This window comes from Canis aureus, chromosome 22, assembly GCF_053574225.1.
Source record: "Canis aureus isolate CA01 chromosome 22, VMU_Caureus_v.1.0, whole genome shotgun sequence".
In the NCBI taxonomy this organism is placed as follows: domain Eukaryota; kingdom Metazoa; phylum Chordata; class Mammalia; order Carnivora; family Canidae; genus Canis; species Canis aureus.
Window position 1 is genome coordinate 5,972,715 of NC_135632.1, and position 26,791 is coordinate 5,999,505.

General features: G+C 35.2%; 1 long non-coding RNA gene and 1 pseudogene across 1 annotated transcript; both read left to right on the forward strand.

The window, feature by feature from the left end:
• Positions 1-6,548: 6,548 nt before the first annotated feature.
• On the forward strand, positions 6,549-6,917 carry LOC144294286 (large ribosomal subunit protein uL30m pseudogene; annotated as a pseudogene).
• A 6,192-nt stretch (positions 6,918-13,109) lies between these two features.
• LOC144293687 (uncharacterized) lies at positions 13,110-16,396 on the forward strand. The gene is made up of 2 exons (XR_013360930.1): positions 13,110-13,141; positions 16,034-16,396. It is a non-coding gene; the product is annotated as an uncharacterized LOC144293687 (long non-coding RNA).
• The last annotated feature ends 10,395 nt before the right edge of the window (positions 16,397-26,791 follow it).

Below are 26,791 nucleotides of genomic sequence, written 5' to 3' on the forward strand. Positions count from 1 at the left end.
TCTCAGTAAGGTCCTTTATAAGAAAAAGATCCAGTCTACAATCATGCATAATATTAAGTTGTCATATTCCTTTAAACATCTTCAATCTGGAACAGTTCTTTGGTCTTTCTGAGACTTTCACAACTCTGACAATTTTGAAGATTATAGCTATTATTTGGTAGAAGTACCTCAGCTGGGTTTTTTCACATTTCTCCATGATTAAATATAGGCTTTTCAACTCGAGCAGGCATAACACAAAAGTGACTCTGCTTTATTTTCCTCCTTTCATCCTATTAGGTGACGGGCAGGTTTGACTTTTTCCATTACTGGTGATGTTAACTTTGATCACTTGTTTTAGGTGGTATCTGATAGCTTCTTATCATAAAGTTACTTTTTCCCCTTTATAATTAAGAAGTAGCTTGTGGGGAAAGTACTTTGAGGCTAGGTAATTATCTCACTTCTCATTGCAATTTCCATTTATTCACTTATTTATTCAGTATGGTACATTCTTGTTTTATTAAATAAGTTTCAGCCCAATATCCTCATTATTTATTTTAATGTTAAAATTACCCCAGATGTAGTCATTGGGTTCTCTTTGAAGGCACCTTTTTTGTCCTTTTGACTTTTCTCCATTATTTTTTGAGAGTTTCTTTCTTTCTAACACAACAAGATTGTCCAGGCTCACCTCATCATATCTCTACCCAATCATAGATTGAGTTATTTTTCCAAGAAATTTTGCTTCTTTTAAATGGACAGTAGTATTTAAAACCCAACATTTGGGCTTTAGGTGTTCTTATTACTATTGGGAGATTGCTGATTCCAAGTTTCTCAGTAGAGAGGAAATATATTATATAATATATAATTTTTATTCATATATATTTATTTAAGTAGGTAGGTAGAGATATATAGTTACATATAGATTTATACTTATTTCCATCTGTAGTTTATATATCTAGAATATGAAGAGTTCACATTAATATCTCCACTTCAAATACAACACCACAGAGTTCATCTTCTGGTTTTTGCCCTTTCCATATTTATAACTCCTTAGCCTGACATTGGGAAATTAGGGTCTTATTATTTTGAATATATTTTATTCGGTCAATTACCCTTATGTATCCAATCTCCCAGTACTGCCACTGCCACACCCAATCTGGATGTCTAGCTAATACAGACACCAGATGATTACTGGCCCAGCTGACATCTGCCTAAAACTAAATATAAGGCTGCATGTAAGAACCACCCAGGTGGCCCAATAAATCCAGAGAATTATTAGAAACAATAATACATTACTGTTTGAAGCCACTAAGTTGTGGTGTGGTTTCTCATACAACCATAGATAATCAAAAAAGTGGGATTGGAAGGATAGAAAAGAAAGAGAGCAAGCGGCAAAGCATCTAAGAAAATTACCTAATAGAAATAGGTGGAGGGTAAATACCAATATCTTCTCATTTTACATTGCAGCTTTGCTTGGTAGTAGCCCTAATACTACCTAGAGGACAATACAGACATATTCAACTGTTTGAACTATCACTTTGACAAATGATTTCATAGGAGTTTTGACTGCATGACCTACACAAATCAAGATTTGCAAAAATAGATTAAATTAATAAATGTAGAGCTAGTTTTGTATTCTTAATTCTCTAAGAGATCTTAAAGGCTAATTGACTCATTTTTCTTATATATGGGGTCCCTTTTTATCTGTGTATTTGCTTTCCAAGAGGTTATGAGATGACATAGAGAATAAAAACTAAATCATGAGTGAACAAACAACATGGAAATTTGGTTTTTCCTCAAATATCCTTTAATCTCCATCTTAATTTATTTTATTTTTTTAAAAATTATTTATTTGAGAGAGAAAAAGAGAGAAAGAGGGAGTGAGCAGGAAGGGCAGAGGGAAAGAAAATCTCAAGCAGAGAGCCCAACAATGGGCTCCATCCCAGGACTCTGAGATCATGAACTGAGCCCAAATCAAGAATTGGATGCTCAACAGATTGAGCTCTCCCTACCTCCATCTTATTGTAACAGTAGAATCTATTTAGTCCTCTTCTGCAGCTTCCCTTCTCTTTGCAGCTTAGCCTGCTTCTATTCTTGGATATTTAGAAGGCCAATAGATTGCAAATTTATTGCCAAATGAAATTTTAAGCTGTGCGAAAGAGAACAGAATTCCATGGAGACCACAAAAAGGATATTAGAGAAATACTTAGATCTCATTTGAAGCCATTGGCAAGTAGGCAGTAAGCAATGGAAGAGAAAAAAATAACACTAGTGAGGACAGAACAGAGGTTTCAAAAGAGAACAATTTTTAAAAATCAAAGACTTAAGACAGATATTTACAAAACTTGATTAAGCACATGTATATTTGCAAAAATAATCCTCATTATCGTGCTGAAAAAAAAACACGTTTTGTGCAGATATGGTATCATCCGATAGTAAATTACATCAAGAAGAAAACAATGTTCTTTATCTTTTCTAAAAACTGAGCCATGTTTGCCATTGTAAATAAATTGAATTTAAATGTTAGATTGCATTTTATCACAGTTTTATAGTTTTGGTTTTATTTTTCAAGATAAAGTTCCAATCAAAATCTTTTCCTCTATTTTTACAAATGAAATTGTCATGCCAATTTAATGCTGATTCATTTTAAGTGCCTTTTCTCCCTATATTAAACATATTAATTATCCCCAGATGAGGAAGTAAAACAATTTTTAGTCACCCAGATTAGTGAGAAATAATTTATTTGAGAATAGTTTTCATTGTCAGTAAATGGAAGATACCTTCTTAAGTAACAGAGCTTGCAAACGATGGGTAAATAGACTGTAACATCATAAGCTTAGGTATTAGTTTTACGTGAAATAATCAACATTATGATAATGGAAAATATCAATTTCTGTCAGGAAAGGATGTGTTCAAAGGGAATTTTGTATTTGATTTTAGATATTTTAAGAGAATATTAATAGAGCACAGAATGGAAAATCCCACTGTCTTTCTAGTCTCATTCATCTAGGCAACCAGTGACAATTCATCATTTTCTGAGGAAAAAAACAAAATTAGACTATGAGACAGAGTCCCACCCTCTCCTTGATAGAGGAGATAAGCCAGTGCTATTTAATCCTTGTGCTGTGAAATGTGCAAAACATCAGAAGGAATTGATGGTGATTGGTCACAAGGTTGTTGCCTCGGGAGAGAGGAAGAGAGAGCATAGGGCCATCAGAGGGGAGGTTACTGAAACAGGGAACTGTGATAGTTCCTGGAGCAGCAGATTAATTCCTCCATTGGCTGCACAGCAAGATAATTGCTGTTTTAGAGTTCCTAGGTAGTTTTAGAATTATTCTTGGGTGTTCCATAAACTATTGTAGTCTTAAGGGAAAGTATCCAAAAAGGATGTTCCCTAAAGAAACCCATTATAGAAAAATCTTAATGTAAGATCAGTGAGAATTTAGGAATCTAGGAGAGGTAGTATTTTATAATGAAACAAGTGTGATACTGAATCCATACACCCATATTCTAGATTCACTGCTATTTTTAGGGAAAAGATCCTGCTTAGATAAAACAAAGAGGATAAAGTACGTAAGTTATTTCAGATGATTTTTGGTCACAGAATTCTTCTCTCCTTTCTTCTCTTCCCCCTTCCCTTATCCCACATTCTCTCTTTCTTCATCTCTCTTCCTCTGAAACTTATAGGAAAGGACAATATATGAAACATATACAAGTGGACAGCTGTAGTGAAACTCTGGGGTCCCAGAGTCAATTTATCCAGTATCTATTTGTTCTCTTACTATATTGGTTTCTATGGTTCTTTCATGATTCCCTAAGAGTTAAACTAAAGAGAATTTGAAGTCACTGGATTATCTTCAGTGTTCTATCAGTTCAGAATCCACAATTCTATCAATCAGATTATTGATTATGGCACTGTGTCGTCATATTTTACAGTGTCTATATCATAGTGCTTGCCTTTCTTTTAGAAATTCCTTCCTGTGATGGGCCATAATAATCATATTTGTACTACATGGATCTTCAATGTTTGTTCTTATCAATTAAGTGAGAATAAACAACTGGCCTGAGAAAGGTCAATAAGGTTTAACTCCTAGGAACGTGTTACTTGTTTCAAATATGTTATTTTGATGTGGACTGGTCAAATTGAGTGCAAATATGAAATAAGGTGTGTTGTGGATATTTTAGACCATGGGAAATCCCAAAAGCTGGAGAGGAGGAGGATGGAAGAAGGAGAACAGAAGAGAGGGAGAGAGACAGAGAAGGAGAGGAGAGAGGAAAAGGAAAGAGGTGGGGAGAGAGGAGAATAGCATGTAAATTCAGAGACAGGTGAAATTTTAGTACTAATTAATTTGCTAAAGGCTTTTGAGTTCCTGATTCCATTTCTTTATAGCCCTGAGTGCCTAGGATTCTGTGTGATATTTTCTTCTATGTTTCAAATAGATAAATACATATGCATATAGATATTTCTTCTTGTTGAAATAAATTTATTTGCTTGAAACCAAGGGAACTGTGATGGCTTAATTACAGGCTGAAATGAAAAACAGGAATCCAAAGTAATTAGTCTAAAGCATTTGTTACATATTTCAGCATATATAAAGAATCTTTAAAATTGTTTATCTTTGGGGGCACCTGGCAGCTCAGTGGTTGAGTGTCTGCCTTTGGCTTAGGTTGGGATCCCGGGGTTCTGGAATCGAGTTCCACATCGGGCTCCCTGCAGGGAGACTGTTTCTCCCTCTGCCTTTGTTCTCTGCCTCTCACATGAAGAAGTAAATAAAATCTTAAAAAAAAAGAAAAATTGTTTTGAAAAATAAATAAAATTATCTTTTGACTTATATATATTATACTTGAATGCACAGAGAATACAAATATTTTTGTACAGATGATTTCATATAGCATTAATTATAATATAAAGAATGGAAACAAGTTAAACATCCAACAGTAGACTAATCATTAATAAAGAATGGCATTGTTATGTAATGAGCAACTATGTGGCCATTTCAAATGTTTTTTAGAATGCTTAACATAGGCTGTCACATTATACAACACCAGGATGTGTGTCATAGTCTAGGTAAATGATGATATCCCTTAGATTTATGCAGTGTCCAGCCTATACTGCTCTACACAATTCATGACATATTAAACATTAAGCCAGATTTGACATTATGTTACTGTTAAATTGAAAAAGTACCATTCACACAAAACTATGTCTTCGGTAAAATCCCAAATATGCGATTTATAGATTTAAATTACATATATATATATATATTTCTATATACACATATATTATAGTATTCATTTAGATAGATTATAGATATATATGTCAAATTATAATAAATTATCTCTGGATGTTGGAATTATGAATGATTTAAAACAATCTTTGGCATTCTCTTTTTCACTCTCTTTTTTTTAAAGATTTTATTTATTTATTCATGAGAGATACACAGAGAGAGAGAGAGAGAGAGAGAGAGGCAGAGACACAGGCAGAGGGAGAAGCAGGCTCCATGAAGGAAGCCTGATGGGAGACTCAATCCCAGCTTTCCAGGATCACACCCTGGGCCAAAGGCAGGTGCTAAACCACTGAGCCACCCAGGGATCCCTCTCTCTTTTTTTTTTTTTTTTTTTCTATAATGAGAACATATTGATGGAATCTGAAAAAATGGTTATAATTTTTATGTTACTATCTATTGGTCTGTTAAACTAAACATCAAACACTGGGTTTATAAACGACAAAATCTATTATATCCTATCTAATGTACTTGGGTATCACCTTCATGGCAATTCTGTGGCTATGCTTCATATTAACACTTAACTATTAATTTTTCTTTTATTATTTCATACTATCTGAGATATCTGCTTTATTTATGGATTGCCAGACTGGATATTATTCCCTAATAAGGATCTAATCAGACTTGAATATACTGAGAGACAATTTCATGTTTACTACATCAGTGATTCTGTTGACATGTAATTCTTATTTTGCAACTTCCTAAACTATAGAAAAGATAGAATTCTCCAGAATCAGTAAAAAGCTTTGATTCTTTCCACACTACAAATGGATTTAACTTCTCAACGTACTGATTTTCCCAATTGCAAACTGATGATATGTAATCCTACCTAAATGGCCTCAGGGGATATGATGAAGATTGGTATGATTTAGACTAATAGAAAATATTAGGCTCAACTATGGCATAAACAAGTAAATAAATCTATGAAACTCTTTAACACTCTTACAGAAAGGGATATATTAAAGAGAGGCTTGGGGACAGTTGGTTAAATATTGACAATAGAAAGTCCCATTTGGGGAAAAACTGACTTAACTCACACATTGAATATATGTATCTTCTACTCAGCATGGTGTAATTTCCCAGTGAGTTTCAAAGAAGGACCACAAGCAGACTTATATATGAAAACCTGAACTGTGTAGGGTCAGCCAATCAGTTAAAACCCAATGCCAAGCCCAGGTGGTCCTTCCTCTGTTCTCCTTTCCCTCGCCTGAAGAGAAAGGTCAGCACAATCATGGCAGGGATTTTGCACTCAAATTGTTCAGAAGCCCCCAGACCAACTTCAAACTGATGACAAAAGTTGTGGAGCCTCTTATTTGTACAGACTGTATTCGTCAAAAATTAACGAAGTCAAGAATTCCGGATAAAGTGTTTCAACCTTCACCTGCAGATCATGAAAAATATGGTGGGGATCCACAGCACCCTCATAAACTGCATATTGTTACCAGAATAAAAAGTACAAAGAGACATCCATATTGGGAAAAAGATATAATAAATATGCTTGGATTAGAGAAAGCACATCCTCCTCAAGTTCACAAGAACATCCCTTCAGTGAATGCAAAACTGAAAGCGGTTAAGCATTTGATAAGGATCAAGGCCCTGAAGCTGCCACAGGGACTCCCAACAGAGGAAGACTTGCCTCAAGAGCACTGGAATTAGTAGTGCCGTGGCATCTAAACCCTGTAGATCAGAAAGCTGTTAAGTCCTAGTTGCAGAGCAATTTCATATTAAAAAATGTAAATAATTTAAAGGTAGTGAGAAAGTGTTCTCATTAAAATATATTTTAAATAGTTAAAAAAAATACAAAAAAAAAAAAAAAAAAAAACAATGCCAACAAGCAAGTTAGTCACAACTTGGGTCCACACCCAAGCATCATGCCCATATCAGAGGTATGTATTTCTATTGTTAATCTGCTCTTACATCTTGAAGTGAATGCTACTAGTCAAAGAAATTATAACCATGTATTATTGAGCTCCAGTCTTATGGACCCATTCATAGTTTTAATGTTCTACATGTATTATTTATAATCCCCAGAAAACTCTCTAAGTGGATTTTCATATTTCTATTATACAGAAGAGGAAACAGAAGCACATAGATTTAAATGATTTGCCCAGGGTCATTTAGTACATTTGGGTTGACTCAGCACTCAAATTCAAGGGTGTAAAACACAAATTGTGCTTTTTATACTTTGATGCTTCCTTCCTGTTACCGAGATTATATGGGTTGAGATCCTCTGTGTTAATGTAAATCAGTGTCTTATCTAGAAAACAACTCATAAATGGTCAATAGATTTATCTCTGTTTGTAGACAATATATTATAGTAAATTATGTTATGTAATACTGCTTTCCAATAGCTTCAAAGATATATCATTTTAAGTGGTTTTATTAGTTATCTATTGCCATATAACAAGTTATTCTAAAAAATAGCAGCTTAAAACAATAAACATTTATACTCTCATAATGTCAGCACATCAGAAATCCACACATGGTGAAGCTGGCTGCCTCTGGCTCAAAGTCTTTCATGACACTGCGTCAAGCTGTCAGCTTGAGGCTGTGGTCTTATTTAAAGGCCCTAATTGGTTTGAGGAATGAGGAGAAGATTTGCTTTGTCTCACTCAGGTGGTCCCTCACCAGGTGGGCCTCATGTCATGTCACTGGCTCCATCCAGGGTAAGTGATCCAGAGAGAGTAAGACAAAGCACCAAAGACCAAAAATGCAATCTTTTCATTTAATCTGAGAAGTGAGATCCCATCTCCTCTGCTATGTGATTATGATTTATACTTCTCAGTGTTCTAAAACTCCAGAGTTGTTGTAATCAGGACTCTAATACCAATAACAGAAAGCCAACTTAATCTAGCTTAAACAAAAATATGAAATTTATTGACCCAGGTAAATTAAAAGCCTATATATGGGTCCAGTCTGATGGACTGCATTGAGTGTTTGGATATTAGCAGTGTCTTTCTTCTTTCTGGCCTTACTTTCTTCTGAGTGTTTTTATTTTCTGGCAGGCTCACTCACATTGTGTAAAGATTAATTCTGGTGACCCTGGGGGAACATGATCTATAGTGGCCACTCTCTTTCTGTAGAGGCCCAAGAAAGTTTTTCTTTGGGTTCCATGCTCATTTCTGAAGAAAAAGATAAAGTTCTCTGAATCCTTAGAACTATGGCATGTGCCATCCTAAGGTTGTGGTTACCCCTAAATGAATCATAAGAACAAAATGTTATAGGGAAATTTGGTTCTAAAAAGGAAAAGGTTACAGGAATAAGGGGTCATATTAGGGGAAGATAAAAAAATTTTAAAAATATTTAAAGAAATAGAAATAATCACAATGTACAGACTGAATTGTGAGCCCCCTCAAATTTGTATGTTGAAACCTCAACACCCAAATGATGGTATTTGAAGGTAGGACCTTTAATGGGGGTAATTAATATTAAAGACTTTTTTTTTTTTTTTTTTTTTTTTTTTTTTTAGAGAGAGAGATTGAAGAGGGGAGGGTTGGAAGGAGATTGAGAGAGTTTTAAACAGACTCCATGCAGAGCCAGATGTGGGGCTGATCACATGACCCTAAGATCAAGACCTGAGGGGAAACCAGGGGTCAGATGCTCAATTGATCACCCAAGTGCCTGGAGGTAATTAATGTTAAATGAGGTCATAAGGGTGGGGCTTGAATCCCCTTATCATTTACATAAGATCTTGAAGTTATCAGTATTGTGTTTGTTTCCTGGAGCTTCCATAACAACAAACCAGGTGACTTAAAACAACAAAAATTTATTCTCTTACAGTGCAGGAGGCCAGAAGTCTGAAGTCATGGTGTTGGCATTGTTGGTATCGCCTAGAGCACTACTCACATATAGATATTACAAACAACCTGGTAAATTGGACTGAATAGGAATTACAGGAAATTCCTTAATGGAAAATAAGATTTTTTTTCAATACAATTTTCTATATGGAGTTCAAACATAAGCCTCAAAGATTCTTTAACTTAGTGTAATTTGTAATAATATCAGAAAACAAAGCTTCATAAACTTCACTGAATTTTTATAAAACCTACCACATAAGAATTTTAAAAGTATTTCAAAAATTATAACTAAGTATGTTAGTTTCCTAGGGCTACTGTAACAAATTGTCACAACAAAGGGGCTTAAAACAGGGAAATTTATTCTTTTATGTTTTTGGAGGCTTGAAGTCTGAAATCTAGGTGTCAGCAGGTCCACGTTCTCCCTGAAGTCTCTAGGGAAGCGTCTTTCTTTGCCTCTTCTTGGCTGCTAGGGCTTGCTGGTGATCCTTGACTTTAGGTGCGCCTGTCTGTGCCTTTTTCATCACATGTTCTATGTGTCAGAATCCAAATTTCCCTCATCTTATAGGGACACCAGTCACTGGATTTAGGGTCTACCCGAATTCAGCATTAGTTCATTTTAACTTAATTAATCTGCAAAGACCCTATTTCCAAATAAGGTCATAGGCACATAGTATTAGAGTAGGATATTTCTTATTGGGGAATACAATCCAACCCACAATACTAGGATTTAAGATTCTTTAAATAAATTGCATTAAAAAAAATGGAAAGAGCTTTAGTTCTCTTTATGTCACTTTATTGGTTTCTATGAATAAACAAGAATAGTTTATTAAAGGAAGGTTAAAAAAATCATAATTTGGTTAGGACTCCCACTGTACTAATCTAGTATTTCATGAATAAATCTCACATTATAACGGGTTTTTGATTAAAAATATGCTTTCTACACAACTTTTAAAACTTATTTATTCACTTTCAAATTCATAATTTACCAAATGATCTTTTCTCCAACTAATGCATACTCTGTAACTTTGGGTTAGGAGTTACATGCTTAATATCACTCCACTGGGCTGAAGAAATCTGTTTAAACAAATCACAAAGCTGTGACACAGGACAGAGCACCGAGTGAAAAACATTTTTAGCTTCTTCTATTTAAAGTCATCCTGGTATTTACAAATGCAGGCAAACTACACGTTGCCTCAAGTGTTTAGATCATCATTCTCCTACAAATCTTCCAAATCATGTTCTAGATAAGAGCTCTAAAATTCCAGCATTCACAGTGACATTCCACCTGCATATGGAATTTTCTGCCTGCCCTGATTTGGCAGCTGTTTTAGAAATGAACATTCATGTTTTGTTATTTTCCCTTCCACAAGATCAATAGTTTCTGATAATATTTCTCACAGCTCTGTAAATTTGGGTTAAAATTTCAACATGTTAAATTAAAATATTTTGTTTCTTGATTTAAACAGAAAATTTGGGATCCCTGGGTGGCGCAGCGGTTTGGCGCCTGCCTTTGGCCCAGGGCGCGATCCTGGAGACCTGGGATCGAATCCCACATCAGGCTCCCGGTGCATGGAGCCTGCTTCTCCCTCTGCCTGTGTCTCTGCCTCTCTCTCTCTCTGTGACTACCATAAATAAATAAAAATTGAAAAAAAAATTAAAAAAAAAATAAAAATAAAATAAACAGAAAATTTGACTACTGGAGTATAAAAATGGAACAAGTAAATGTTATATAAGGGAATGATTATTGTCTTTCTTATATTCTCTTTTTTTCCTCCATTAGCCTAAGTACTCTAGAAAATAGTCAGAACCAAGTTGTACACACTAATGTTCTTTTGTAGGAGTGAAATACTATGTGCAAGGGCAGTAAGAGTGAAGGAAAAAGGAAATGAGGCAGGAACAAGGGCCAGAAATGAATCCACCTATCTATGATTTCACAAGAAAATGCACTCAGTTATTTAGTCACATAGGAGGATATCTCTAGACAAGCTTCACGAAATTACTACATCTGGGAGCTATCTCTTAGGTGGGCATGAGGTTCTAGTAGAAGAGTAATTCATCTGACAGCTCTACTGTTCTCACTGGTCAAATCCACTCCAGGAGCTATGAAGTCCTCACACTCCTGGGCTGTATGACCTAGCTCTTCCACAGAGCCGTCAGAGAAGCCACAGCCTTCACAGCTTTGACCTGCCAGGATTTGGAGACAGTGGTCTCTACTAGCTGGAGGTTTCTAGACCTGATCATGGCAGTAGTTAGAATTTATCATCCTCAAAACTGTGTGAGTCAAAGCAAGGGCTGCTCAGACCAAGAACAAAGTCAGGAAGTTGAGGTCTGCAAAGGACATGTCAAAGGAGCCTATTGGGTAGTACATAACTGGGTCTGATTATGCAACACAGATGTGAATGTTCTGACCTGTGAAAGAATTGCTAATTTTTATAGCTGAGTTGGTCTTTGTAGATCATTTATTCCAATGGTGACTTTAAAAATATGAGAAGATATTTCTATTGTCAGTTAAAATGGAGTAACAAAGATTGGATTTGTCTTCCGATTTGAAATAATTCCCCTCCCAAAAGGCAAAGCATTTAAAACAACAGATTTAAGATGATAGATGTCAGATGATGAAGGAGAGTGAGACCTGAGAAATAGGAAACCAAAAGGTGAGCCTAGCAAATGCTGAAACTTATTTCCTTAAGAGTTTCTAGGCCAAGAAAGAGAGATTCAGTAGGAGCCCAGTATATGGAGGAGATGGAAATGTAAGTAGACTGAGGTAGCTAGACACTGCAGTAGAGTATAAGGAAGAAGAGAGCAACAGAGAGAGAGAGAGAGAGAGAGATTCAGAAACCTGGCAAAGACACCCCTTGAATATGCAGCTGGGTACTAACACACACGCAAGGAGACTACGCCAGGCTAAGGAAAGGACCACCTGATAGTATTAGAAGTAACAGTGCTTAGCGCTCAATTGGGATCTGGAGTAATGCCTGTTACCACCATTGGAATTGGAAAACCTCAAATGGCACTGGGTAGAGAAAACAAAAAAGTTGCCTGAAGAGTGACTAGTAGTCACTAGTTGAGTGACTAACTCAAGTTAGTCTTGAGTAACACTACTCTGATTCTAACAAATATAAAATTAAGACCCCCAAAAGAACAAACTGTTTGCAAATAACTTAAATGCATCCTAGAACAAACCTCAGGAATATTTGTATACAAGCAAAACTGTCCAGAATTCAGAGTAAAACTCACAAATGGCTAAAAATAGAATCAAAAACATTATAGACTTGCAAAGCAATAAGAAAACATGAGCCATGTTGAGGAGAAAAAAACCAATATATTAAAAGGGGTCTAAAATTGATGGAATGTTAAAAGCAGCAAACAAGGACATTGAGACTGCTATTACAACTATATTACATATGTTCAAAGAATTAAAGAGAGACATGGAAAGATACAAAACCACCAATTTGAACTCTTAAATATAAAAACTTTGATGTGTGAGATTGAAAAATACTGTGCATGAAATTAAGTTAGGAAATATTAAAAAGGAAATATTTTAGAATGGCTAAAATTAAAAAGATTGAGCATCCCAAAGGTTGGCAATGAAGTAGAGAGACTGGAAATCTTATAAACTGTTTGTGGTAATGTAAAATCATATAATTACTTTGAGAGTTTGACAGTTTCGGAATCAGTTTAACATACACCTATAATATAATTTGGTCAGTCCACTCCTTAGCATTTTAAGGAAAATGAAAGCTTATGTCCCTACAAAGAATTGTATATAAGCTCACATTAACAACCTCATTTATAATATCTCAAGCTAGAAATGACCAAAAGGTCTGTCAACAGGTGAATGGATTAGCAGACTGTGATTTGTCTGTATAATGGATACTTGTCCACAATAAAAAGGATTGGACTATTGATAAATGCTACAAAATGGATGAATCTCAACATCATTATGCTAAGCAGTAGAATTGAGACAAGAAAACATACAAGGTTTATGATTCCAGCTATACAAAATTCTAGAATATAAAAACTAATCTATAGTGACAGAAAATATAACAGTGGTTGCCTGGAGATGGAAGAGGGACAGAGAAAGTTGAGTGGGAATGACTGCAAGGACCCTTTGAAGATTATTGATATACTCATTGTCTTATGTTGATGGTTCATCATATTACATATGTGAAAATGAATCAAATTGTATGCTTTTAAATATGTGCAGTATATTGTATGTTGTTAAAAAAAAAGAACCTGGAGAAAAAAGTCTCACAGGGAATTATAAGTAGAACTGATAAGAACTAATAAGTCATATTTTCTTTTTTTCTCTAATGCATTTCCTGTATTCTTAAACTTATTTGAAAATAGCATTGATTATTAGATGTAGGGTTATATGTAAGTGCAATATAAATAATTTACAGTTCTGTCTTACTTCTTCCAAAAATCAAAGAAGGACAACCGCAACTGCTGCTCATGTGGACCCTGAATGGCTTGGAGTCCAGATACTGATGGGACCACCAGAGTCGGGATTACAATATCGCTTATTGGGGACTCCCTAACAACAAAGGATGTGGGATGACAATTCGTTAAATAGTCTATTTACTGTAATTTTCACTTCACTCAGTATTTGGAGTTTCTCACACTTTACCTTGCCTTAGAATCACTTGCAGGCTTGTTAAACACAGATTGCTGGGCCCCATTCCCAGTTTCTGACTGAGTAGGTCTGGTATGGGGCCAAAAAATTTACATCTCTACCAAATTTACAGATGATGTTGATGCTGTTGCTTGAGTGACCACACTTTAAGAACCACCAAAATAAATTCCATAGACCAAAAGAAAAAGCAGCCCTTCATGCAGTTGAATTTAATTATTCATTTAGGTTTGGATTTAAATATATCCAGGTAGCAGAGAGCAAGCTAGCATCTGAGCATCCCGGTGGGCATACCCCTGCCAGATCCTCATCTCTCCTTTCCTGTTTCCTGGATATATTCAGCTCACAGCAAACCTGTTTTTGGAGGTGTAGGAGCCACAACTCTGTCTACTTTTCAAGTTTAAAATGTTTAGTGATAGTCAAAGATAGCACTGTTCACAGTTGAATCCTTGAAGAACCAATGCAGATCATTGTTCACTTACAAGTTCAACAGGGTATTTAAGCGCCTACTGTGTGTCACACTCTGTGTTAGGCACTGGGAATTTAGGGGTGAGCAATTCAGGCTTGGCCTTTACCTCTTAGAGATTTCTGTCTATTGAGAAAATTGCCATTATACCAATAAACATCCAAATAATAGAGCCACGATTATAACAAATGTATAGAAGGAGAGCTGTAGATATTGATGATCAGTATAAGGATAATGTTCATATTCATGAAGAAAATGCATATAATTCTATTACTTGATTGGATCTCTATGTCTCCAATTCCAATGATAATTTCTGATATAAATTGCATTGGACAATTCTAATAGACAATTTTAATGAGTACGGCACTGTTTCCCATTTATACTTTCATTGCTTTTGGTTTTGTCTCTGAATTTGTGTCTTCTTCCTCTTGTGAGTTGATTTAATCTTTACCTTTTATTACTTTTCTATTTTTAGAAGCCATGGTGTCAGTTTATTCAATGTTTATCTTTTCTTTTTTTTTTTTTTAAATGATTTTACTTATTTGAGAGACAAGGAGAGAGAGCGAGCAGGGAGTGGGCAGAGGGAGAAGCAGGGGCTCAATCCCAGAATCCTGAGAATATGATCTGAACCAGAGGTAGACACTTAACTGACTGAGCCACCCAGCTGTCCTCAATGTTATCTTTTCTTTTTTTTAATGTTTATCTTTTCTTTGACTAATTTCATCTCAACAAAAATTGACCTCTGTTTAATTGATTATTGTACTTTATTATTTATTTATTTATTTATTTATTTATTTATTTGATTTTTAAAAATTGTTTTTATTGGAGTTCAATTTGCCAACATTTAGCGTAACACCCAGTCCTCATCCTGCCAGGTGCCCCCTTCAGTGCCCGTAACCCAGTCACCCCAACCCCCCCCGCCCACCTCCCCTTCCACTACCCCTTGTTCATTTCCCAGAGTTAGGTGTCTCTCATGTTTTGTCACCCTCACTGATATTTTCACTCATTTTCTCTCCTTTCCCTATATTCCCTTTCACTAATTTTTACATTCCCCAAATGAATGAGACCATGTAATGTTTGTCCTTTTCCGATTGACTTATTTCACTCAACCTAATACCATCCAGTTCCATCCATGTCGTAGTTTTTGAAAATAATCAGATATTTTATGTTTCACTGAATTACCACTTTTTTTGTAAGATAAGTGCTTCACAGGAGACCTTAATGTGAGTGTACAATAAATACATTTTTTCCATTTCTCAAACTTTTCCTTTATTCTTTCATGCACAGTAAACTGGTGAAATTCATGAATGATAAATCTCAAAATTGCCTTGAAACTTCAAATTTATCTATACCGCAATGTTTGCACAGGCTCCTGGCTCTCACCTAAATGCCAATATGGTTCCTTTTTTTTTTTTTTTATCATCACACCTTTTTTATAAGAATTTATTTATTTATTTATTTATTTTTATTTGAGAGAGAGAGAGAGAGAGAGAGAGAAGAGGGAGAGAGAATCTGAAGCAGACTTGGCACTGAGCACAGAGCCTGATGTGTGACTGATTTCACAGCTGGAAGGACCTGAGCTGAGCTGAAACCTAGAGTCAGACACTTAACCAGCTGGGCTGCTCAGGTGCCCCTCATCTCACCTTTTTGCAGTCAAATGCTCTACCCCTGAGCTATACCCCCAGCATCTCACTTTTTTAACTTACATGAAAAAATTTTTATGCAATGCAATGTTCATGCTGAAAGGACTTTTTAAATCTCTTGTGAGGGTTACCATGTATGTGATGGAAAGCAGAAAAAAAAAAAAAATCAAAGTTGCCCTGAGAAGTGCATAGTGAACGTTTGACTAAATTTGTGCTTTCTCCCTTTTTTTCAGGTCTTAGGACATACAGAACTCTACAGCCTCAGAGTTGAGAGCGCCAAACTCTCAGAGCTCTCAGTTGTGACAAAACATAACCTGGGATGTTCAAGGCTAGGCTCCATTACCAGCTGAGTGACTCACCAGCTCATGCAGAATACATGAGATTCAAATTTGTGGCCGAGCAAAACTTCAAATAACTCCAAATTATGATTCCAGGGCTGCTTGGGAATTGTTCATCCTGTCTTTCAGCATTTGCACAGTATTTATTCAACAAATTATAATATCAGAGCTAGTAATGAATACGAAGCCTCTCAACTTCTTGTTCTATAATTCTGCTGGGTTGTATAAAATCATGGACCTCAAGACCCTATGACATTATTACAACTTGTTCCTTATTTCTCTGACAGATAACACAGCATTTTAGACCCTTATTCATCCATTTACACATTTTTTTTTTTAATTTACAGTGATGTAAGCACTTTTCCTACCTCTTGGTAAGTAAGACAGGCTCTACTCAAAGAGCCTATAGTTTGGCTGGATAAAAAGTAACACAAAGAGATCATTATGATAAAATGTGAAGAGTGTTGTATCACAGAGAAGCCCGGAAAAGGAAAGAACAAAGACAGATACATCAAGTTTTCTTCTTTTTGTGGTATTTAATCCAGTAACTTTCCCATTGGTTGTCCTCTCATACTGAACATAGTTCATGAAATAACACCCTGAATATGTCCAGAGTCAGTGAGTACCACCAGCATCTATGCTTTAGTCCCATGGCAGCTTTCACTATGAGCAGATCTGTCACTTGCCTATTCTAGTTTAAGTTATTATGGTTTCTATCAGGACATCCATGTGAAAATAGATGTGATGGACTTGAAATAGAATTTAGTCGTGGGAAAAATGTCTGTTTTAGGCTAAAATCTCATATCAAATAAATAGTTGCTAGGTGACTACACAGTGTGATTCATATTCTGCAACTGATATCACTGTAAAAAAAAGTTAGGTTTTCTTTAAAGTATTTTTCATTTCTAATGATGTTAAGTTGAAGACTTCTAATATTATAGGACAAACTTAAAACACACTGCCCATTAAACTCTGATTTCAGTAGGGAGTTACTGATACCTTAAGTCCCTGCTGAAGACACAGTAGGGTTTGATGATCTGAGATTTGAGGTAGATTTTCCTACAACTTCCACTGTCTCAACTTCAAGAAAAAAAAAAAAAACGTATTAATTGAAAGTCCAAAGAATTATTAGAATTGTATGGTTCCAAACACGGCAATATAGTCATATAAGTAGTGGGAACATATGTCAATAGAAACTTACTTTCTCTTTTCTAACCAGATAGTGTGCCCCTGTAAATAGGGACTATCATTTCTTCAGGGATGGCAACACTTAATTCTCTGTTCTGTACTTGGTAGGGACCCAATAAACATTTGGCAATGATTATAAAAATAATGAAGATGAAATTATTTTAATTTTAAATTAAATTCTGGGAAGATTTTGTGGTAAAAGTAAATTTAATATTTCTCCCTGTTCTAGTCTTTGTTTTTTAGGACATTTCACAAATATGTCTTGCCTATTCAGAATGACAGTATGCGTTATTCTCAAAAGGCATGATTTTTTTTCAATCTCTTGAGTCATATTGATTTGGAATAAACAAGGTCCTTAAAATTCTAATTTAATGTTCTCAGAAAATTTTGCCATTATGGAAGTCACTTTCATATGTTCCTATGAGAGGACAGAGATTTGAATTTCTACTTGATTTCTTGCTTCTATTCAATTTCCTACCCAAGATGTCAAATTCATCTCTCACTTGTGACTTTCATAGGAAGATATGATAGCTCCAATGGCAGAAGGAAAAGGACTATATTTATAATTGTCAGTATTTTTAGCAATAAGCTGCTGTACCAACAAAAGATAATACAGATTGAGCCATTTGTATTTTTACAGCTATAATTTAATTCTACTTAGGAGCAATATATAACTTTTCCTTTGTGTTTATTTAGCTATCTGTGACTTGGGGCCCCTTTGTTGCCTTTGAATTGTCAGTTATTCTAATACTGTTTTTATCTTTTTTTTTCCATGAAAGCAGAATTTTTTTTTAAAGTGTAATGACTATAAAAGGAAACTACACTGTATGAAAGGTATTGTTAAAATGAGGTGTTAAATGTCAAGATTCTTAAAGCACAGGAGAAAATTTACATTAGATTCTAATTATACTTTAGCAGCAAATGAAAAAAATACAAAGAGAATCTAAAATTGGAATAAATTTACAAGTGAATCAAAATTGCTTTTAAAATGCCTTTTCTTTACCAGATGATCAAAGTACCTATTTTTCTTCTGTATGCAATGCCACCTGTTCTGCATAGTTTTCCCTATTGGTTGAAAATGAAATAGAAAATTCTGTGTGTTTTTTCACATCCACTTCAGTCATATATCTCTTCATTTTGCATTTTATGTTTTCTAATATTCTCTCTTTTAATAATCAGTCCCTTATCCACCTAGATGTATATATCCTGTGACAATCTTTGAAGAATATATATACATTATTGTAGAGATTGAATGGTGCTATTACAGTAGATAATTGGCCACTCTGCTTCACTATTTCTCTTAAGAGTTCACAAAAGCAAAAAAGAAAACAAATAGTCTTATTGATCAAGAATTACACTAATAATTCATCTGTAGAAGATGAGTGAAGGTGAAATCATATAATTTTTATTAATTTTTCCACTTCAAAGCAAGTTTGACTAAACTTGTAGTCAAACTGAAAATAAAATGTTTTATTTGATTATTTTCAGTTGTTAATAAACAATAGAATTTAAAACCATAGTGGATTATAAATTAAAAATTGAGTCACATTCCTGACTTTGTAGGTGACCATGAAAAATTCATCTCTCAGCTATTCTCAGGTGTTATTGGGAAACAATAAGCCTCTTAAATTTTCTGAAGCTTAAAAGCAATAATCTCTCCAAATGTTTTTTTAAATCAAAAGAACATAAAATTGATATGCAAGCTAGACATAATAATGCCTTATTTCAAACTATTACATAGTTAGTGACACTTTATTTTTCATTTTTATTATTTTTTAAAGATTCTATTTATTTATTCATGGAAGACACACACACACAGAGAAAAGCAGAGGCATAGGCAGAGGGAGAAGCAGGCTCCCTGCAAGGAGCTCGATGTGGGACTTGATCCTGGGTCTCTAGGATCACACCTGGGCTGAAGGCGGCCCTAAACCACTGAGCCACCCAGGCTGCCCAGTAACACTGTTTAATTAAGCTATGTTTAATTGGAACTTATTACCATAAAGATGAGCTTTATTTTTTTCATGTGTCACTAAAATCATATGTTTTCAATACTCTTTTTGAGACTCACCTTAACAGTTACCACATGAGAACAAAGAACAAAGAAATTTCATTTCTGTATTTCTCCATTTAGAATTATTGAAGAGAAAAGTCAATAACCACATCAAAATACAGTTCTTTGAGATAAGAATCTAAGCATTGTCAGCACAACATGAAATATTTAAGATCTCTACAACAGGAATTACAATGGGAATTTTGTTCTTAAAATAAGTCACATAATACCAGATATGTCATTTCACTTAGATTACATAGAAGTAAAGCATTAAACACACTAGGTAACATTATGTAACTATATTCTCATATCTAAGTTAAAATCATGCAAGGAGATCCATAACTTGTAATCCTAAAATTCTAGCAAAAAATTTATCTTGTTTTATATTCTTCACTGATAGTTCTTTTGTGTCTTTGAATAGTTTTTCTTATAATCTGTGTTTCATAATTACTTATTTTGTAATGCATGTCATTTTTGAGATTCCACTATATGTATATGCATTCCCTATTCCACTGCCCCACTATTTCTTCTACTATAGTATGCACACGACATCAGCAGGGACAACTATTTCTTCCTTTGGGTCTTCTCTTCTACACTCTGAACATTTTAAAATAAGGATTTATCTTCTATAAGACAAGTCATCAGCTAAAATATACAGATATAAATAATCTATTTATAGACAGGCTAATTATATCAATCCAAATAGAAACAAAATTCCTTCATATTTGGACTCATTCATTGGCAAATAAATGTAATAAGCTGGCCAAAATATAATTTAATCCCACTAGGAACGCTATTTTAGGAAAACAAAACAAAAATGCTTAACTCGAACCAATTCTCTTCTTTATCTCTCTCTTGGACACATAAATAATGAAAACAATTTATCTTATAGGGATAAACCATGGCCCCTCCCCAACTTCTTTTTTCTCTGATTTGGGACAAAACAACTAAGTAGCATAGTTTTCATATAAATTTGCCAGTATTTCTAAAATGTTACATAAGAAAATTTTCACTAGTATATTAAGAAAAATTCCAACTTGGTACAACATAATCCACATAACAAAAAGTAAGGCCTAGAGGGAAAACAAAAGGTCAAAAAATTAGTTCTAAAAATCTTCCAAATCTGCTGGATAGCTGGTATTACACAAGTTCTCCAGTAAAAAGCTACTATAAAATCTCAGTTTAGGGTTTGTTTTTTTTGTTTGTTTGTTTGTTTTTGTTTTTGTTTTGCCTATGTAGGCATTGGAGAGCAATTAAAGTAGCCAGGATTGGAGGTACAGATCAGAAAGAGAAGAGAAAGACACTGAAAGGAGCTATACTTTAGCTGCTTTTTCACAGTGAAACATGTGCTATTATTTTCCATTTCATAGTGTGAGGCTCAGGTTTAAGCAGAAAGTGTCTGTGTAAAATGCTTGTGAAACTTGGGATGAGAAAGTAAAAATATAGCTACTAAGGTAGGTCAGACTCAAAATAACAAGATCTAGAAAAGATGAGTTTATAAAGAAGTGATGGCAACATTCTTTTCCTTGAAACATTTGTCAAGCATTAATCTTCCAAAGTGTAAGAGACTGAAAAACAGAAGAAAGCAGGCAAAAAGGCAAAGAAAAATTTTCGTAGTCTCACAACACCAGAAGAACACAAATTGGAAATAAGAATCTGCTGAGAAAGAGAGCCAATGGTAACACACAAAATTTTCAAGAATACGAATAAAGTAAAAATATTACAGCTCTTAACAAAGCTTGAAACCTATTCTTAAACTTTATCAGTCCTTGCTTAGACTGATGAAATCTGCCCTTATACTAACTAATCACTGGAATAATTAAATATTCTTTGAGGAAGATAATGTCATATAGAGTTCCTTATCTCAGTAGTCTTTTGTATACAATGGTTAGAATTTTTAAAAAATCTACAAAAGAGTACCAAATGACCAAAAAACAAGAGAAGGAATATATGCTAGAAATAGACCGACAGATGATCTAGGCAGTGAAGTGATAAACAGAAACTTAAAAATAATTGTAATTAATATATGCAATAAAATTGATGACAAGATAAAGAGTTTCAGAAAATATGGGAATATATATAAAATAATCAAATAGTAGTTCCAGAACTGAAGAATATAATAACTGAAATTCAGTACTCAGTGAGTAAATTACCAGCAGATTAGATATAAAAAAACAAAAAATGTAGGTCAGTAAAAAATAACCAGGATGAAAACAAAGAGAAAAGAAGATTGAAAGATAAAGAAACAAAATTAGAAGACATAAGTGATATTGGAAATGGTGTATGTGTAAAAGAGAAAAAGAGAAGAGGGAACATGAGACTGACGCAGCAGTTCAAGAGATATAGGCAAAACATTTTCCAGAGCTGTGTAAAGATACCAAGCTAGAGTTTTACAAAGAACTACTGCTCTCCAATACTGTAAATACCAAAAATATCACATCTAGGCACACTTTAGTAAAACTGATGAAAAAAATAAAAGGAAGAAAAAATGTTAGAAAGAGTAAAGATAAAAAAACTCACATTATGTGACTTTTAAGAATAGCAGTAAAGGACTCTTATTCTTTCATTTTCTTTCATCCTTAGAGTGATATACTTCTCTTAGTTCATCCTACAGTCTCTTACCCTCGAACTTGTAAAAAATATAAAAATACATGCATATGGCTGGGCAATTTGAATGACCAATCACATTTTTAAAATATCAGGTTAAGGACACTTAATCATTTCTCCTTTTCTAGAATGAATTCTCCCATTTGTAATTTTACTTTGAAAATTAGAAGGTAACTTTTGTTTCTTAATTGATTAGGAATGTTAAACTTTGAGACCAATTCTTCAACTTAATTTGTCATTGTCTCATGACTTTTTGTTGCAAATATATCCTCATCGACTCACTCAATATACAAACTTTGAAGTTCTTAATATAATTTTTTTTTAATTTTTTTTTTAATTTATTTATGATAGGCACACAGTGAGAGAGAGAGAGGCAGAGACACAGGCAGAGGGAGAAGCAGGCTCCATGCACCGGGAGCCCGATGTGGGATTCGATCCCGGGTCCCCAGGATCGCGCCCTGGGCCAAAGGCAGGCGCCAAACCACTGCGCCACCCAGGGATCCCCAAACTTTGAAGTTCTTAAATTCACAGTAACCATGAAGCTTGAGTCTTTGTTTTAGGTCATAATACCATTATGAAATATATATCCCATAATACTATTCCAAAATTCATAAAAGGATGTAGGACAGAATTATTTTATATTTAGAAAGATAAAACTATATTTTAAAAATAGGAATATTCTGGGGCAGCCCCAGTGGCCCAGCGGTTTAGCACTGCCTTAAGCCCAGAGCATGATCCTGGAGACCCGGGATGGAGTCCCACGTTGGGCTCCCTGCATGGAGGCTGCTTCTCCCTCTGCCTGTGTCTCTGCCCCTCTCTCTCTCTCTCTCTCTCTCTGTGTGTGTCTTCCATGAATTAATAAATAAAATCTTTAAAAAATAATATAGGAATACTCTTTTTATGATTAATTTAATTATTTGAGATGGAGAGAGAAAGAGAAAGAGCATAAGTAGGAAAGACAGAGGGGGAGGGAGAGAGAATCCCAAGCAGTGTCTGCACTGAATGTGGAGCCTGACATGAAGCTTGATATCATGACCTGACCTGAAACCAGGAATCAGGCACTTACATGACTGTGCCACCCAGGGTCCCCTTTAGTGGGAATACTCTTAAAGAGTTATACAATAGTCCATCATCCTGGTTTCTATTTAAATCAAATTTGAAAGAAAAATGGTCATGTCTTTTGGATTTATAATTTGCTAATTTTTCATTGGGACAGACTTTCATTTATATAAGAAGGAATAAGACAATGGCATTATGAGCAACAAAGGTTACTGGAAGAGTAAGCACAGAGGCAATGAGGAAATAATTTAGGAAATTATGGTAGGAAAAGTAGAAAAGAAAAGAGGTAGAAAGGAGTATTTGAGTACAATATAAAAGGGAAAGAGTCAATAGGAGGCATTCAGGTAACCAATAGTTTTGAAACTCTGTGGGCTTGCCTGTGTACTGGGCTCTGAACAAAATGAAAAAAGCCTCTGCTTTCAAGGAACTTATATTGTAGCTGTTGTACATCAGTTAAGATTAGGTTGTCTGGGGATCCCTGGGTGGCTCAGTGGTTTAGTGCCTGCCTTCTGCCCAGGGTGTGAGCCTGGAGTCCCAGGATCAAGTCCCGCATCGGGCTCCCTGCATGGAGCCTGTTTCTCCCTCTGCCTGTGTCTCTGCCTCTTTCTCTGTGTCTCTCATGAATAAATAAATAAATAACACCTTTAAAACAAAACAAAAAGATTAGGCTGTCTGCATATAAAAATATTTAATAAGATTTTAAAGATCACATTATTTTTCGTTAACACAAGATAAAACTGAATTTAGCCCAGTACTGGTTAAATTCCACCCTCAAGGTAATTCACTGTTCAGAAGAGCTGTTGTGGCACCAGCCTTCACATCCATTACCAGACAGTAAGAAGGGAGAAGAGAAGAAAGCAAAAGGGAAATATTACCCCTTAAGGAACCAACCATACTTCCCCAAACTTCTGACTCATTAGAATGTAGTCATGTTGATGGTGTGGTAAACAAAGGCAAAAGAAAAAAATTAAAATTCCTTACTACTTACAGCCCATTGACAAGACACAGGTCGAGTGACCTTCCTCTGGGAGCTCAGCTGCCTCAATGTTAATACTTTGCTAAGGGCAAAAGGCATCTTAGCTTAACATTATCCCAACTCTCCAGGATCTTAGAGATCTATTTTAACATATAAAACTTCCTTTGGAGATTTCCTTTATCTCTACCTGCCAAGATATATGTCAGCAGCTATCCCCCAAGCATATGGCTGACCAATATTCATCTAAAAGGTCTTGAAACTTTGCTTCCAAAATCCCTTGGAGACTTATGCTATTTCTAACCTCCTTCCAACTTGAAAGTATATAATCCGCCACTTCTCATGGCCTCAGTGCAAGCTCTTTCTGCCCACAGGTCCTGTCCCTGTGCTTTAATAAAACAACTTCTTTTCACCAAAGATGTCTCAAGATTTCTTTCTTGGCCATGGGCTCTGAACACCAAACATTTCCTACATCACTGATACCTTTAGCTCTAAGGAAGAGTGGGAAATAAAATATCTTTGTCATGCATATCCCTGCTCCAAATAATATTGGATTGTTTGCTCTTAAAGCAGAAAGGGAGAATGGATATCATGCCTGGATGGAAACACTGGCTCTGTCATGGTTGAAAACACGTGAACATGTTTATTTTAACAATATATCACTCAATATCATATGCTGGTGGAATTATAAGTAGTCCAAAAAGGTCTTTATTATTTTATATTTATTTGCTTCTTATAGTCTTCAAACCACAGATATATTTTTAATGATAAGAAAAAATAATGAGACACGTTGGCTGAGAGAATATGTTCCCCTAGTTGGCCCTATTAGTTATTTTTCATCTAAATCCATTTATTTTGTTCCATTCCCTAAAAGCTTACTTTTTTGGAGAACTGAGAAAACTATTTAAACTCCAACTTGACTCACAGAACTACTTGCAGATGTTGCCTTTGAACATTTGGGAGACTAATGAGAGCTGCATGCTAATCTCATTAGATTACTCGCAAATATGAGCAATAAATTTATATTCTTAATAGTCTAAGACCCAGAGATTTGGTATAAGACACTGCCACTCAACCCTATTTCTGGTTACACATACCAAGGACATATCTAAATAAGTTCCCCAAAACACCTTAAAGTCTCAATCCCATTATAATTCTTTCCTGTGGCTAATTACCAGTGGCAGAAGGACTGAGTTTCTCTTTGACTCAGTAGTTTTGTAAGGTTGAACCGTGTTGGAGTGCTAATAAGGAGTATACTGATAGCTTCTCAGCTCCGACTTTCCTCTCACACTATTAAAAAATAAATTAATGGTTACCTCCTTCTCTGAATCAATCATGCAATTTCCTGAGCACAGGAGCTTTACGATTTGCAACATGTTGTCCCATGTAGTGTCTTACTTTATTTTCACAGTTGTCCTGTAAAGTAAAACGATTTGCAGTAATACCCAGGTTGTAGTATATTTGAGGTTCTGAGGGGTGATATGAATTGCTCACTTGGCCTGTGAATAACAAAATTTGAACTAGGCTGATTTAGAACCATTTTTTTTTTCACTATAATTATTGTCCTTTTTATCTACCCACAAGTTTTTCAGTAAAATCATTTTCCTATGTTGCTGTTACCAATACAAAGGAAAAATAAGGTTTTTTCTATGTTGCTTCTGCTCTCTGCTCTTTTAATTACATGTATACACATTCTCACATCTCTCCCTTTTCTTCCCTTCCAGAGCAATTTGTTTTGTAGCTATCCCTTAATTAATGCCCATTCTTCACCCACTGGTATAAAGGGCAGGAATGAAATATCAAAACTTGCTTTGTAATTGTAGATTCCCTCCTGCTGGGAGGCTCAATGAAAGGAATAAAATTTCAATTAAGCAATTACCAAAGAGTGCCACTGAAAGCCTCAGGAGTGCAACTGTTCCTCTCCCTGATTTCTGCAGCCCTCATTGACCATATGTTGAATTTCCATTTTCCATGGTTTCCGCTTGGGCAGAAATCTCCCCATATTGACATGTGTGTAATGGAGGAGCACCACGTGAGGCCCAGTTTTGTATTTATCCAAGCCCACTTGCTTCAATGTCTGTGACAAGAGTAGAATGGGTACCAGCAAGAGGCCGGACATTTTCGATGCCCTGTCAAAGCCTGGCTGTTCTCGGTCCTGTGATGATATGGAAATGGCTCCCTTCTTATTGTGCAAGCCAAGCTCACATGTGGATTAGCCCTTTGAACACCAAGTCCATTTCTTTGCTTTCATTGTCTGTACTTGTAAACCAGACCCTGCGTAGAGAGCAGGCTCTCTGGTTTCCTACCCCAGAGGCCAACTTAGGAGAGCCTAAGAGAGGAGAGCACAGAGTGAGGTCCCCTTGAAGGTACCACTGAAGCCAAGTTTAATTGTGTTTTCCTGTCTTCAAATTCACAGACTTCAGTTTCCAGCAAGTTGTGAGCACAAACTATCATGCTGTAGCTACAAGGCACTTGCTATCCAGTCACCATGTGCCCACCCACTGGAATTAATTTGGAGGAACAGTATGTTCTCTGGATATTTCTTATATCCAGAGTTTTTGGTTTTTTTTCAGTGCTTTTGCTCCAAGATTATAAAGCACACATTTAAAAAACTAATAGTTCTAATGGTGAATATAATGCTTTAATACTAATGTAATATAATGCTACTAATAATATGCTACATTTGCATTGAGATTTAAATTTGTTTACATACTCCATGGTTTTCAGGAATAAATGCATTGATTTTTCTCTACATCCAATGATATTTGAGTAAAGA